The sequence below is a fragment of the Malus sylvestris genome, chromosome 12, assembly GCF_916048215.2.
Source record: "Malus sylvestris chromosome 12, drMalSylv7.2, whole genome shotgun sequence".
Lineage (NCBI taxonomy): Eukaryota > Viridiplantae > Streptophyta > Magnoliopsida > Rosales > Rosaceae > Malus > Malus sylvestris.
This window is the reverse complement of record NC_062271.1, coordinates 17,134,154-17,148,599: the sequence shown is the minus strand read 5'-3', so window position 1 is coordinate 17,148,599 and position 14,446 is coordinate 17,134,154. Positions and strand designations below refer to the sequence as shown.

General features: G+C 34.3%; 1 protein-coding gene and 1 long non-coding RNA gene across 2 annotated transcripts in view; one reads left to right on the top strand and one right to left on the bottom strand.

The window, feature by feature from the left end:
- The window catches only part of LOC126593026 (uncharacterized), a 103,646-nt gene that overhangs the window by 48,805 nt on the left and 40,395 nt on the right, over window positions 1-14,446 (top strand). The gene's annotated exons all lie outside the window — the stretch shown is intronic.
- Window positions 664-10,601, bottom strand: LOC126593029 (uncharacterized). The gene is made up of 3 exons (XR_007612856.1): window positions 10,297-10,601; window positions 3,039-3,172; window positions 664-2,269 (listed from the first exon to the last, which is right to left on the bottom strand). It is a non-coding gene; the product is annotated as an uncharacterized LOC126593029 (long non-coding RNA).

Below are 14,446 nucleotides of genomic sequence, written 5' to 3'. Positions count from 1 at the left end.
TGGTATGGTCAATTAGGTCATCTCCATTCGGTACGGTTAGTTAGGTACACTATATAGTTTCGTTACAGTCATTTTCTCTACATACAATTAGTTCTTTTCATTTATCTTTTCTCAATTTTAATTTATTAAGTCCAAAACTATAAAAAAAAATGAATTCATTTGAGACAGCGTAAAGATAAATGAGATTTAAACATTGCAAAATTGCAAGTAGAATAAGATGTGAAGCAGGGGGATGAAAGCTCATTGAAAAATAGGAAAACTAATGAAAAGGGTTTAAAAACTTTGAGTTTTAATGATAAGGACAAAATAAAGGGTAAAGTGAATAGTACCAGGATTGACTTTTTAGTGTAAAAATATGGTTTTTCATTAAAGTGAACAGTACCGGGTGTTTTTCGTTAAAGTTCCCAAAAAAAATAGTATATTATGCATCTTAGTTGGGAAGGGAATGAGGATATGGCCTTGTCTTTGCTGGCTGTGCAATGCCATCCTTTGTTTTTATTTATTTTTTGTAATTTTTGTACTGTCATTTAGGACCAATCAATTTGGTATGGTCAGATAGGTACGATTTGTACGTTTTGGTCCATTTGATTCGGTATGGTCAATTAGGTTGTGAATTCAATTGCTTACGTTATGATGTTTGGGTCTGTTTAATTTGGTAAACTCAATTTGGGCACACTTTCAGATAATTATGTTTATAGTTATTTGGCCCCAAAATACCGGTTTGGGCCGAGTTTAGAATTGTTCTCGGCCCGAAAGCGTTGCTCCGGGTCCGGCTGTGTCCTATCAAGATGGGGTAGTTGAATCCTGATACAATAAGGAGTCTCGGCAGGATGAGGATGCTAAAACTTGGGAATGGTCAATTAGGTTGTGAATTCAATTGCTTACGTTATGATGTTTGGGTCTGTTTAATTTGGTAAACTCAATTTGGGCACACTTTCAGATAATTATGTTTATAGTTATTTGGGCCCAAAATACCGGTTTGGGCCGAGTTTAGAATTGTTCTCGGCCCGGAAGCGTTGCTCCGGGTCCGGCTGTGTCCTATCAGGATGGGGTAGTTGAATCCTGATACAATAAGGAGTCTCGGCAGGATGAGGATGCTAAAACTTGGGAATGAATGCGGCTTGATAAGGGGTTGAATTCAATGTCTTAATCGGAGTAGGATTGGTCGAGATAAAATTGGATCGGGGTAAGGAGTCCTAATCCGAGTATAGTTTTGATTCAATCTTCTACTATAAATAGAGGGAGGAGTGCATCATTCAAGCCCCCTCCAATTCAACACATAAACTGCCCTGCGGAAACACTCACTCTACGCGAAACCTCTTAATAAACCTTGAGATTTTTATTTTCTTTTTCGCCGACACCAGCAAACATCTTCAGTTTGGATAAACAACACTGTGAAGGTAACCGGCGAACATCTTCACTTTGGATAAACAACACTGTGGCCGCAGAATCAGCCGACCGTGAAGCACCTTCAGTTTGGATAAACAACACTGCGTCAAGGTCGACTGGTTATCTATCCAAGTCTCGGTCGAGAAGGGTTTTCAAATCCTTATTAGCAGAGGTCATCTCACGAACCTTCTCGATGAAGTGAGGTGTTACGAATCACCAGACTTGGTGCGTTGAACGCCGAGTTATTTTATGATTGGATACTCACAAGTTGGATTTAGAGTTCGGCATTCTGACGGCCAAACCACATTTATGATCAAAACGTACATCTACTTTGAATACTTGTGTCCATATAGTCTGGTGTTGATTTAGCGTGCTTATACACTTACGAATATAATCATCGTGACTGAATCCGACGTCGACGATTTGTGAACTTCATAGAACTAGCAGCTTTGTCTTCAAGCTTTAGAACCCGAAGGTCGAGAGTGTTTCTTCCTCGGCCACAATCACAAGATCGAGAAATTAGCAGCGCACGCAACGTAACATCAACATATTTTACTCCTCAGCCAAGCTTGGCAGATGAGTTGGCATGCCCGCATCAACCGAATGATGTAGTTAGCTAATTAGTTACTCGGTCTACGTGCCACATAGGCTTGGTAGTTTTTAGGGTCAACAATAGTGTAGGTCTGAACAATTTGGTATGAAAAAGTTGGTATCGTTAGTAATAATTAGGTTTGAATTCACCTGAGGACTTATTTAATCCATCTTGTTGTAATACCTAATACATTTCAACCATTTTGTAAACCATGATGCGTTTTCATATTGTATGAATCCATCTTTGCATTGTGGTTACATCTGCCAATGATAGCCAATTCCATTTCTCCTACAAACAAATAAAACATAAAACAAAAGTGAGTGCAATGAACTAACCATGTGTACCTAAGAATGAGACAAAATGGTCAAATCTCCTAAACAAACAATTGAAAGCAACCAGTGGAAAAGATAGTCCTCAAGAACAACTTAAAAGGATTATAAGTAGGCAACTGAACAAACAAAGTATGTCCGACAACTTAATGTATTTCTTGTGTTGAACAAATGATTGTTGTTTGAATTTTGTTATTAGTGCCTCACTTGTGGTACTGTACATAATATGATTGTGAACTAAATTACTTCTTTAGTTAAGAAAGATACTGCTGTTGAAATAACTAAAAAGCAAGAAAGCAAACAAAATGTATGAATGCATAGGTACACAATTTGTTCACACAAGATACGAATGCATCATCAATCACAATGCCTTCTCTAGTAAAATTATACTATAGAACTTGGTGCACTAGGGACATACAGAGAAGGGATTGTGCACAGTTTAGTAAAACTAATGTTATGATATACTAAAGAATTTGGTACAAATTGCCATCAAAACTGTCACTAATGCACATATTAGTAAGACTATGCCACCAAGTTCGCATGTGCGGGATCATTTAAAAGGAATTCACTTGAGCATTCATCAAACACAATATATGCATTGTGGATTGATCATGTAAACCCCAACACAAATTCAATCAAAGGTAATCCATGCTTCAACTATTTGTAAAATGTTAATTGAAACATTTGAGAGAATTAAAGAACAACATTCTACAGTTTACAGAACTTACCCCAGAATGGATGGACTGGTCAAAATTGGTGCTGAAAACCCAAACGAAAAATAGTCTAGAATGCACGGATCACCAGTCAATAACACAACAACTGCTTCACTTTGATTTTGGACCCAAGAGTTTATATAAGAATTCTGAAAATCAGGATGATTTCTATGAATTGATAATGAAACAATCCAACCAATAAGGGGAAACTGATTTCCGGGATCAATATATAGAAATGAAGCGTGAACATCGTCATCAGCAGAGAAAAAGGGAAAAACTTCATTGATGCCGAAGATGGAAAGCTGAATCGTAACTGAATGCAAAGAGATAAGAGGGATCAATAACTCCAAAATGTTTAAAAATTTATCTGCACCTAAGGGCAATATAGGGATACTAAAAATATAATAAATTTGTAGAAAAATAATAAAATATGACATGGACTATATAATCTGACATGGACACGAGTCAAATGATTATTTTTAGTTTTTAATCTTCAATACTGTATTATTGAAAAGTTAATCTTATTTCGAGATCAAAATGAAGTTTTCTATTTTCTAAATATACTAACTTGCAAACCAGTAATTAACTAGTTAATTAAAACTGGATAGGTAAAAGTCTTGTTTCCTCTTTTTGTCTTTTCCTTTTTGTACAAAGAAAGTTGGTAAAAGTTGTCGTTTTAAACCCTAAGCTCCAAACCCTAAAAGTAGACAAAAGATAAAAAACCCACAATTCTAAATACAACACCTTAATGAAATTCAACAGTGGCTGGAACCTATTATTTAATTTTGGGAAATACTCCAAAATGGGACAATTTCATAATCTTGAGACATAAATAGGACAAACTGGCCATGAACAAGCTATGCATACCATGCACAAAACCGAAATTACTAAAATACCCACATATAAATACTAAAAATCATCAACCTCTTGCATCATTATTCTCATTTGGGAAAAAAAGGGATGTCAAGAGAGCTCTCTAAGTTCTGGGTTTCTGGGTTGAGCTCAGATCTCTAAGCTCCGATTTCAAAGAGAGGGAAGTCTAAAGAGAGGTGAGAAGAGTGAGTTGGGTTTTGAACCATATTTGCTATTTTGGCCGGAAAGTTTCATTTTTTCTGGCGACTAAAGCTTCGGCAGGCATTGTAAGGTAGGGTGTTTAGTTCCAAGTTCCTTAATCAATGATTTATGGAATAAATGGGTCGTTTGTAAGATGAATTAATACTTAGAAGTTAAATTTTCATGTTGGGGCGTATGGGTTGTGGAATAAATTTTAAGTTTTGACGTGCTACAAAACTGGGATGGAACAATTTCTTGTTCAAGTGTTCAACTGCAAAAATTTGTAAATTTTTTTCTGTAATGTGAATGTGGTGTGCATGGCTACATCTTAATATGAGAAGCGAAAATGTTCACTAGTTATGATGTACGTATGTTGTGCCTCGGAATTTAGTGAGTATGACCACAACATAGTTGGCCTCGGCGAAAAACAAAATTAAGAAAAAGCTTAAAAGACGTTAAGGTCATGCGTGTCCATGAAATAATGACAACGAGTATCATGTTTTCCACGTGCATGATTAAGCAGTGGTTGATATGTTAACTCTATAGCACAAACAAGATTCAGTTACTCAAATCACAATCGAACAAAATACAAAACACCAATCCATATAGGGTTGAAGTATACTAACGTGAAGAACTTCCATTGGATGGTGCCATGGTTATCAACGATCAACCTGAATGCACAACAACTCTTCTTCTCTCTGTCAGGATACTAATTACTCAAACTAAGAATAGGGCTTAGTTCTTAAAGAGCGTAATCTTGTGAGAGGAGAGATCGCTATATATATCCATACACATATTCCTTCTCACAATGGAATGAGGATTTCCCTATTAGAATCCTTATGGAAAACAACTTATGTTTTCCCAATCCATATCAGTTCATAATTACTACAAAATCCTCTAGTGACAAAAACTAGTATACATCTTCCTATAAGGCTTTCTTATACCAATTGGTCTCAAATAGCTAATGCCAGTCACCTAATCTCATGTTCATATTCTCTTACATTCTCCCACTTGAGAATGAGACAAAGATCAGGCATGGCTTTCAACAATTATAAGAAGTGATCACACAGCCTTATTCAAGATTTACCATCATGACTAACATCTCATTACATTTCAAAATACAGAAACCAAGAATCTCAAACTACAACCAAAATGCAGTATTGATTCAAAGCTCACATATATCCAATCTGCAAATATGACTCATGACTTAAGCTGATATAAAGAATCAAGATTATGCTCCCACTTTTCAAAAGATTATAACACATATTAATCTTCAATGAAAAGGAACATATTAATGAGTAAATAAAATTCATTTAACTATAAACTTTAAAACAAACAAACTATTTTTCCAAAGTATCAAATGAATCTAAATTCTAACTCAGTCCATCATTAGAACTACAATACTTTAAAACTAAAGCATTGAGTCTCAAGACAAAGACTTTTATTAAAAACACAAAATAAAACTAGCAAACTAGCTATGTATAAATTAACCTCAGCTTGTCAGAACTGCACCCATTGTTCCAAATCACATATAGCTGCAATCCCAAGCTCTTGAAACACATTTGATTACTCCCATTAATCAAAACCCTCTAGCACTCCTATCCTAGAAACATGTTTTTTAAATACTCCAATAGGCATTGCTTTAGTCAAGGGGCCATCAAGCATCATAGCAGTGCTTATGTGCTGGACTTCAATAACTCATTTCTTTACCCGTTCTCTGACTTTAAGAAATTTCACATCCATTAACCTTGAAGCGGAAGTACGCTTGGCAAAGAATATAGCCGAGTTGTTATCACAAAACATCTTAATAGATTCCTAAATTGAATTTACAATCTTTAAATATGTCAAGAAATTCTTCAACCAAGTTGTTTGTTTCATACCTTCAAAACAAGCTACAAATTCAGCCTCCATAGTGGGTGTAGCAATGACAGTTTGTTTTGCACTTTTCCATGAAACTGCCCCTTCATTGAGCATGAAGATATAACCTCCTGTTGACTTTTTGTCATCCACATCTCCAGTCAAATCTGAGTCAATTTATCCCATAAGTTCCAAAGAATCGCTTCTAACATACACCAACATATAACTTTTGGTTTTCTGCAAGTATCGCAAGACTTTCTTAGCTGCCACCCAGTGTGCTTCACCTGGATTTGCTTGAAACCTACCTAGCATGCCAACAATAAAGGCAATATTTGGTCTTGTACATATAGTTGCATACATGAGACTTCCAACCAATGAAGCATAAGGTTGAGACTGCATTTTCTTCATTTCCAAATCAATTTTTGGACACTGATTTTTCGTGAACTTATCTATTTTATTAACTGGAACTTGACCATTGTTGTAGTTTTCCATATTAAACCTCACTAATACTCTGTTAATGTAACCTTTTTGAGATAAACCAAGAAACCTCTTCTGTCTTTCTCGAACAATCTCTATTCCCAATACATAATGTGCTTCACCGAGGTCTTTCATCTTAAAATTATCACTTAGCATTCTTTTAGTGCTTTGAAGCAATTGTGGACATGAACTAGCAAGATGAATATATCAACATAAAGCACTAGGAAGATGAATTTGGATCCTAAAAACTTAATATATATGCAATCATCCAGCTTATTCTCTACAAAACCTTATGCAGAGACAATTTGATCAAATTTCAAATACCATTGCATTGATGCATGTTTCAAGCCATATATTGACTTATTGAGCTTGCAAGCCATATATTGACTTATTGAGCTTGCAAGCCATATTTTCCTTCCCTCTTTCAACAAATCCAACAAGTTGTTTCATATAAATGTCCTCTTGTAGGTCTCTATTAAGAAAATATGTCTTTACATCCATTTGATGTAACTTAAGATCAAAATAGGCAGCTAAAGACATGATAACTCGCATGGAATCTTTAAAGGAACTGTAGAGAAAGTATCATTATAATCGATTCCCTCTCTTTGAGTGAACCCCTTAGCAACCAACCTTGCTTTATATCTCTCAATTCTACCATTAGCATCCCTTTTTGTTTTATACACCCACATGCAATCTATTGGCCTATTTTCAGAATTTGATTCCACCAATGTCCAAACTTGATTTTTGAACATTGAATCTAACTCATCCTTCATAGCATTGTGCCATAGAACTGATTAAGGACTTTCAATTGTCTGAGTGTATGTAAGAGGATCATCAATGTCATCTATATCAAAATCACTTTCTTGTAAGTACATAGAGTCACTTATTGTAGTAGCTTTTCGAGCTTTTGTAGATTTTCTTAGTTCAATTGAAGGTGGGATTGATGTTGTAGACTGTGATAATTGTTTAACCTCCATAGTGTTATCAACATGAGTCCCTAATTCTTCACTTAAATATTCAATTGCAGGTGACAATTGTTGAGGAAATAATGGAACTTGAGTGTAATCCATTGCTATAGGGTTATCATGAATCTGATGCATATCTTCAAATACAAAATTTTCCCTTCACAAATACGAAGCACCTTGATCTTCTAGAAAGGCTGCATTATGTGTTTCTTGGATCCGAGTATGGTTTTGAGGAATATAGAACCTGCAATCGTTTGACTTCTCAGAGTAGCCAACAAAGTAACATGATTGTGTTTTGGGATCTAACTTCTTTTCATTAGCATTGTAAAATTTAGCCTCTGCCTTACATCCTTGAACATGAAAGTAGACAAAACTTGGGACTCTCCCATGCCACAACTCAAATGGTGTTGTTGAAACTGCCTTATTGGAAACTCGGTTCAATATATAATTTGCTATTTTCAAAGTTTCTCCCCATAAGAAACCTAGTAGTCTAGATCATATCATACTCCTAACCATGCAAATGAGAGTCTTATTTCTTCTCTCTGACACACCATTCTGTTGAGGTGTGTTCTAGGTGTGGTGTATTGTGCCGTTATGCCATTCTTCTCAAGATTTAGAGCAAATGGACCCTTTTGCTACCCTGATTCAGTGTACCTTCCAAAGTATTCTCCTCCCCTATCTAATATAACAATTTTAATAACCTTCCCTAACTGTTTTTCAACTTCAGTTCTTTGAATAATAAAACAATTACATGCATCTGACCTCTCACCAATGAGAAAAGTATATCCAAGCCTAGAAAAGTCATCAATGAAATTGACAAAATACCTATTCCCATAAAAAAAATTTAATTGGAAAGGGACCACATATATCAGTGTGTATGATTTGTAATAACCCTTGACTTCTCTTAGCATCCATTTTTCTAAAATTAGTCATTTTGCCCTTTAAACAATCAACACACTCATTTGCAATAGTGAAATCTAATCTTGGAATTAATTCAACCTTTGAAAGTTTAATTACTTTTTTTTTAGAGATATCCCCTACCCTTTTGTGCCAGAGAATGTAAGAAGTGTCATTTTCTAGCATCCTTTTGGAACCAACATTCAATACTGAGTGATTATTTGACTCCACTAAGCATTCTAGACTCCACAAGTTATTAGATAGAAAAGCAGTTCCCAAAACCGAATCAACAACAAACGAAAAACCATCTTTTACAATTTTGGAAGCAGAAATTAAGTTTCTTCTCATCTTTGGCACATAGAGCACATCCTATAATTGTAAAACAAAACCAGAAGCTAGTCTTAAGTTCAAAACCCTTATTAGAATTCTTAAATGATTTAGAATTCTTACCAGAACCAGAAGAGCCTTCATTTTTTAATAGCTTATTCTCCTTTCCAGTTTGCAGAAAATTGACATCCTCAATTTCTTTGCCTTTCTCTTGCTTTTGATGAGTTTCTTCTTGTACACCATGTGCAATGAACTGATCAATGTCCTAGTTTTTATCTTTAATGTTGTAGGAAACTTTTAACTAGCTATATTTATTGGGAAACGCTTGAAGAATCATGAATACCAGTTGCTTTTCATCAATGTTTACATCCATTGAATTGAGTTTTTCCATAACATCGGTCATGTTCATAATGTGGTCCCTTATAGAACCAATACCCTTAATCTTGTATGTAGTCAATAGAGAAATGTATTGACTCACTTCAACTTTCTCAGATTCTTTAAACTTCTTTTCAATTGCATTAAGGTAGTCAACAACCAAATCATGTTTCTTGATTCCTCCTCGAATTGTATCAGTCATACCATTCTCTAGGGATAGACAGTGCCACTTTATTGGCTCTTGTCCATCTCTCAAAATTTTCTTTTTCAGCTCTAGTGCTATGATCATTGATGACAGGCTTGGGATTTTCAATTGCTATATCAAACTCATTTAGTGTTAATAACAAACTTATGTCCCTTCTCCACTTCTTATAATTTCCCTCACCAGTGAGGATTGGAATGTTAGCTAAATTGAGGGTCTTCATTGATATGGAAGACACTAAAGAACACAATGAAATCACAAAAGAACTTTTAAGGTTCCACATTTCTTTCTTTAGTTTATTGCACATCATATAATCAAAACTATTATCCATATACATAATCTTAACAACAAAAGGTTGATAAGCACATATAGAATAAAAGTTTTTTAGAACATTAAGAATCAATTGTTATGTAATCATGGACATCCATCTCAACAATATAAAAGATTTGTCTCAAACAAACAATTCTTTTCATCAAGTTTTTCTGCATAAAGCGAGCGGTGTATGCAAAAGGTCCAAGCTAAACTTTCTTTGACAGATAGTTAGAGAAAATGCATAATCATGGGATTGAAAGGTAGAAATAAGTGTAATCATGATGCTTGTTATTCAAATCATGCTGATGAAAGGAATATATTCGAGACAAGAAAGATCAAAATCCAAATTTCAATCCAATGTTTAGAAGACTATGAGTATTAATACCTAGCAGCTGGGAAACATTTATAATAAATATTGAAGACTCAACAACAACTTGAACAACCTAGATCAATAAAACTCAAAATTGAAAAGGTAAATTGTTGTATTCCTAATCCAAGAAAAACCCCAAAAGTAGATAGGTTTCGAGTTCTAATGGTCAAAAAAATTAAACAATCATATTTTATTAAAACACACCGTTTTTTTCCTAGACCCAATTTTAAGTCTAGAACCAGTTTCGAAACCTGAAGACATCGGTTTTATTTATTTATTTATTTGGATTTTATCGATTTTGTTGATTGAATTTAAGAACATGAATCTAAGGCTATGATACCACATGTTAACTCTAAACCACAAACAAGATTCAGTTACACGAATCACAACCAAACAAAATACAAAACACCAATCCATATAAGGTTGAAGTATACTAACCTGAAGAACTTCCATTGGATGCAGCTATGGTTATCCACGATCAACTTGAATGCACATCAGCTCTTCTTCCCTCTGTCAGGATGCTAATTACTCAAACTAAGAATATGGCTTAGTTCTTAAATAGCGTAATCCTATGAGAGGAGAGGCCGCTATATATATACATACACATATCCCTTCTCACAATGGAATGAGGATTTCCTATTAGAATCCTTATGGAAAACAACTTAGGTTTTCCCAATCCATATCAGTTCATAACTTCAACAGAATCCTCTATTGACAAATACTAGTATACATCTTCTTATAAGGTTTTCTTATACCAATTGGTCTCAAATAGCTAATGCCACATCACCTAATCTCATGTTCATATTCTTACATGATATACGTAACAAGACTTTTCAAACTCTCACTGTAACCTTATATACGTAACAATTTTATTTTAATTGTCCATTGTACCAATACGTTGCTGTTAAAGTTTCTCTCGTTCTGTGCATAGCATATGCATGTACTGTACATATTATGTGCATGTGGTGTGCATATAGTGTATATGGTGTGAATTTACATCTTTGATACTTTTCGCATTAACGTAGTTTACTACTTTTGGCTTTGATTCAGAGGCAGGCCCTGCAAATACGAAAAAAAGCGAACGAGTTCGTGAAACAATTTCCTTTGATTAAGTTGGGTTTTTTCGTGCCCATTCAAACTGCAATTTTCAAATCCTTGAAATATTTGAACCCAATCAAATTTGATACCAAATTCAAATTAATGGATCTTCGATTCTTCATATAAAGTTTAGGGTCATTTATTTGTTTGCGTTTTTTTTTAGCTATGAACTATGACTTTTTGGATTGAGCTCATATCTATGAGCATAACATGTGCATGTCATGTATATGTTATGTGCATACAATGTATGAGTGAACTTAATACGAAGAGAGCGAATGAGTACTCGAAACAATTTCGTCCATATCATTCTCTCTTCTTTCCACTCTAATTTCTCTCTTTTCCCTCAAATTTATCTCTTCTCCAAAAGGCAACTGACCTTTAATACATTTTTTCATTTAATTGAAGCAAAAGCCAAACCCTATTTTAGTGCTTGTAAATTTGGATCGAGAGAGGAAGCAGAAGGAGGGAGAAGACAGAAGAAATGAAAACCCATATGTAAATAAGAAAGAGGATAAAAAAATAAAAAATAAAAGTTGAGGAATTTGGGTCTCCTCTAAGGAACACCAAACCAATCACTTCAACTCCGAAAATCCATCAATCAAATAGCAAAATTAAGCAAACACAATTCAGAAAACCTACCAATGAAAAGGTAAAAATCAAAGAAGATGGATAGGTTAGAGAGACAACTCTTATGCATATTTGAGATATAGAGAGAGAGAGGAGAGAGAGAGAGAAATAAAGAGATAGAGAGTTTGAATGAAGAAGATTGGTGGGTTAGAGGATGAAGGTTCTTCAAACTGGAATTAGGCGAGAGATTCTCTCTCTCTATCTCTCTACAAAATGAGAAATGAGGGCTAAAATTTATGGATAACCCATTTATATGGGATGACAATTTGGTCATTTCAAGGTGTAGAAAAAAAATCATATTTCTGTCCGATTGTTGTGCATGCCGTGTGCATATCCGAAATTTCCCATTTTTGTCCCAAAATTAAGAAATTGTCCTATTTCTGGGTATTTCCCTTCATTTTGATATGTAATAGTTAAATGATAATGTAAGGCATAATTATTTTCTTTTTGCTCATTGCTTTTGCAATATGTTGTTTAAAGTGTGTTTGATCTTTTATTTATTTATTGTTTATTTTTTTTTTATGAACAATTGTGTTTGATCTTCATAATTGCTCTGTAGGGTTTGGTAATTTGATCTTGATCTTGTAGTTAGGTCCCAGTTATCATCATGAAAAATGGAATCGGTTATTATTCTACAGAAAAAAAAAAAAACTATTATTTTCCTTTATTATTAGATAAGAGGAAGAGAAAATAAGCAGTATCGAATTCAAATGTCAAAAAGAGCTCAAGTATGCGCACGTTGGTGTCTCCCCAAATTAGGGTTCTACAGTCATCATCTACTCAAAAATCAAACAAACTTTATCTTCTTTGTAAATTGTTTTTTTCAAACATATCTCACGCTCGGACTTTTTTTCATTAGCATGTTTGTGTACGGATAATAAGACAATTGCAATGCCGGCTGCTGCAACTAAAACATTTAAGGAGTTCAAAGTTTCAACCAAATGACTGAGATGACAATTTATCAGGCGAAACTAGTTGCTGCCAAGACAAATAAAACAATGTTTTACTCACTTTTCATTAAGCATGCAGTCATTAAGAAAAGTACGTAGATTTCAAAATTTTAAGTCTAATGGTCTAGAGGTTTTCTACTTAGCTGAAGGTTGAAAGTCATAGATCTTGGTTTTATATTAAAGCATTCAAGGTTTTTGGTCTAGCTTGATACTATTTTCCAAGCCATTTTCAGCAAACGAGTTATAAGTAGGTAAATGATAGCGAACGTCAAGTCAAATTATTACATTCTTGCATTACGTTTTAATCAAATGACTTTAAAAGATGATCCCATCTCGAAATATAAGACAATTAAGGTATCAATTGACAAAATGACATCTATTCTTAAAGATTTTGCACAAAAATGTTCTAAACTCAAAACATAAATAGAGAATTTATAGAACCCTAACTGTTCATCCTAATATCTATACAACAAGGTCAACAATTAAATTCTTTCCTCGTGCTAAGAAATTTTGAGAAATGGGGTTTGAGAACATGCAAGAGACGTATTGGAATGGGGCAAATTAGCCCACACTCTCTCCTCTCCTTGGCGTGCAAATTCAAACTCCAACTCGGCGCTTTGTGCAGCTGACGCGGAGGGGACCCACAGGTCGCGTCTCGTCCGGAGGCTAGAGTACATAATTCTGACGATGCATCGATACCAAACTCATTAATTTTATTTCTACCCAACTTGAAATTCCAATAGCTTATATATATTTTTTATATTGTTTATAAATACCATTATGTTTAGGATTTTTCTCTTCCTTTTTTTTTTTCCTTTTTTTTTCCTCTTATATTTGAACAGTAATAATTAAGTCAGGTCAACACTTTATGTTAATTTCTTTTATAAAAAAAGAGAAAGACAAAATAAAAAGTATGAGAGAAATGAACGGAAGGAGAGAGAATCCGATTCTAAGTGTTTTTCATGTGAAATTTAACCATGGCTCTTGGGTTTTTCTGGTTGTAAACTTCTGTTTATCAAATAAATCTTAAACCAAATTTGCGTTGAATATTTTATCTAATTTTCATGTATGATTTGATTGTTTCAAAAGTTTGTCACTTTGTGACGGTCGAAGAATCCGAGAGAGTGATGTAACAACGAAGTAATTATATGTAGGTTTGTGACCCAAGTTATATGAATGTCTGTTACAAATCAATTGGGTAAAAACGAACCAATGAGAGCAAAGATGGAACTTATACGTAGAAAGGAAGGTCCTTGAACACAAGTATTTAGAGTTCTTAATTATAAGAAGATAATTTAGATAATTGTTTAAGTGGCACTAAAATTCATGTTTGTAATCTCAAGCTTTGCCATCCCCACTTTCCCCCTCTGTTCGTATCCAAGTTTCTGGGAATGAAATTGTAAAAAAAAAACAACAAATGCGGTAAAGAAAAGATTAGATAATTGAGTAGGTTTTTTTTATATGAATGAGATAGTTTAGGAACTAATGTTAAATTACAAAAATAGATTCACAACAAGAGTTTAATTATTGAACAACTTACCAATAGTACGTATCTTCTAAATTTTAAATAACAAAAAAATTATAGTTTTTTTTCTGTAAAAGATTGCTCGTAGTTTTATGCGTACACTACTAGGAAACTAAAGGTTGAGGTAAGTCGTATGATTCAACCAAAGTATGATTCCATGCAGAGAGTCAATTGGGTATAAAAATAAATAGTATGATTTCCAATAAAATTTCCTTCAATATACCCAGAGCCCACCCGATCTTAAAAACCCTAAACCCTTTTCAAACTATTCAGGACCCACCACATCATCATAAGTATGCCCATGTATGTCATGACCATGCATGTATGCATTGCATGCATGCCATCGATCGCATCATCATGTATGTATGGGTAGGAAGCGGCAGGAAAA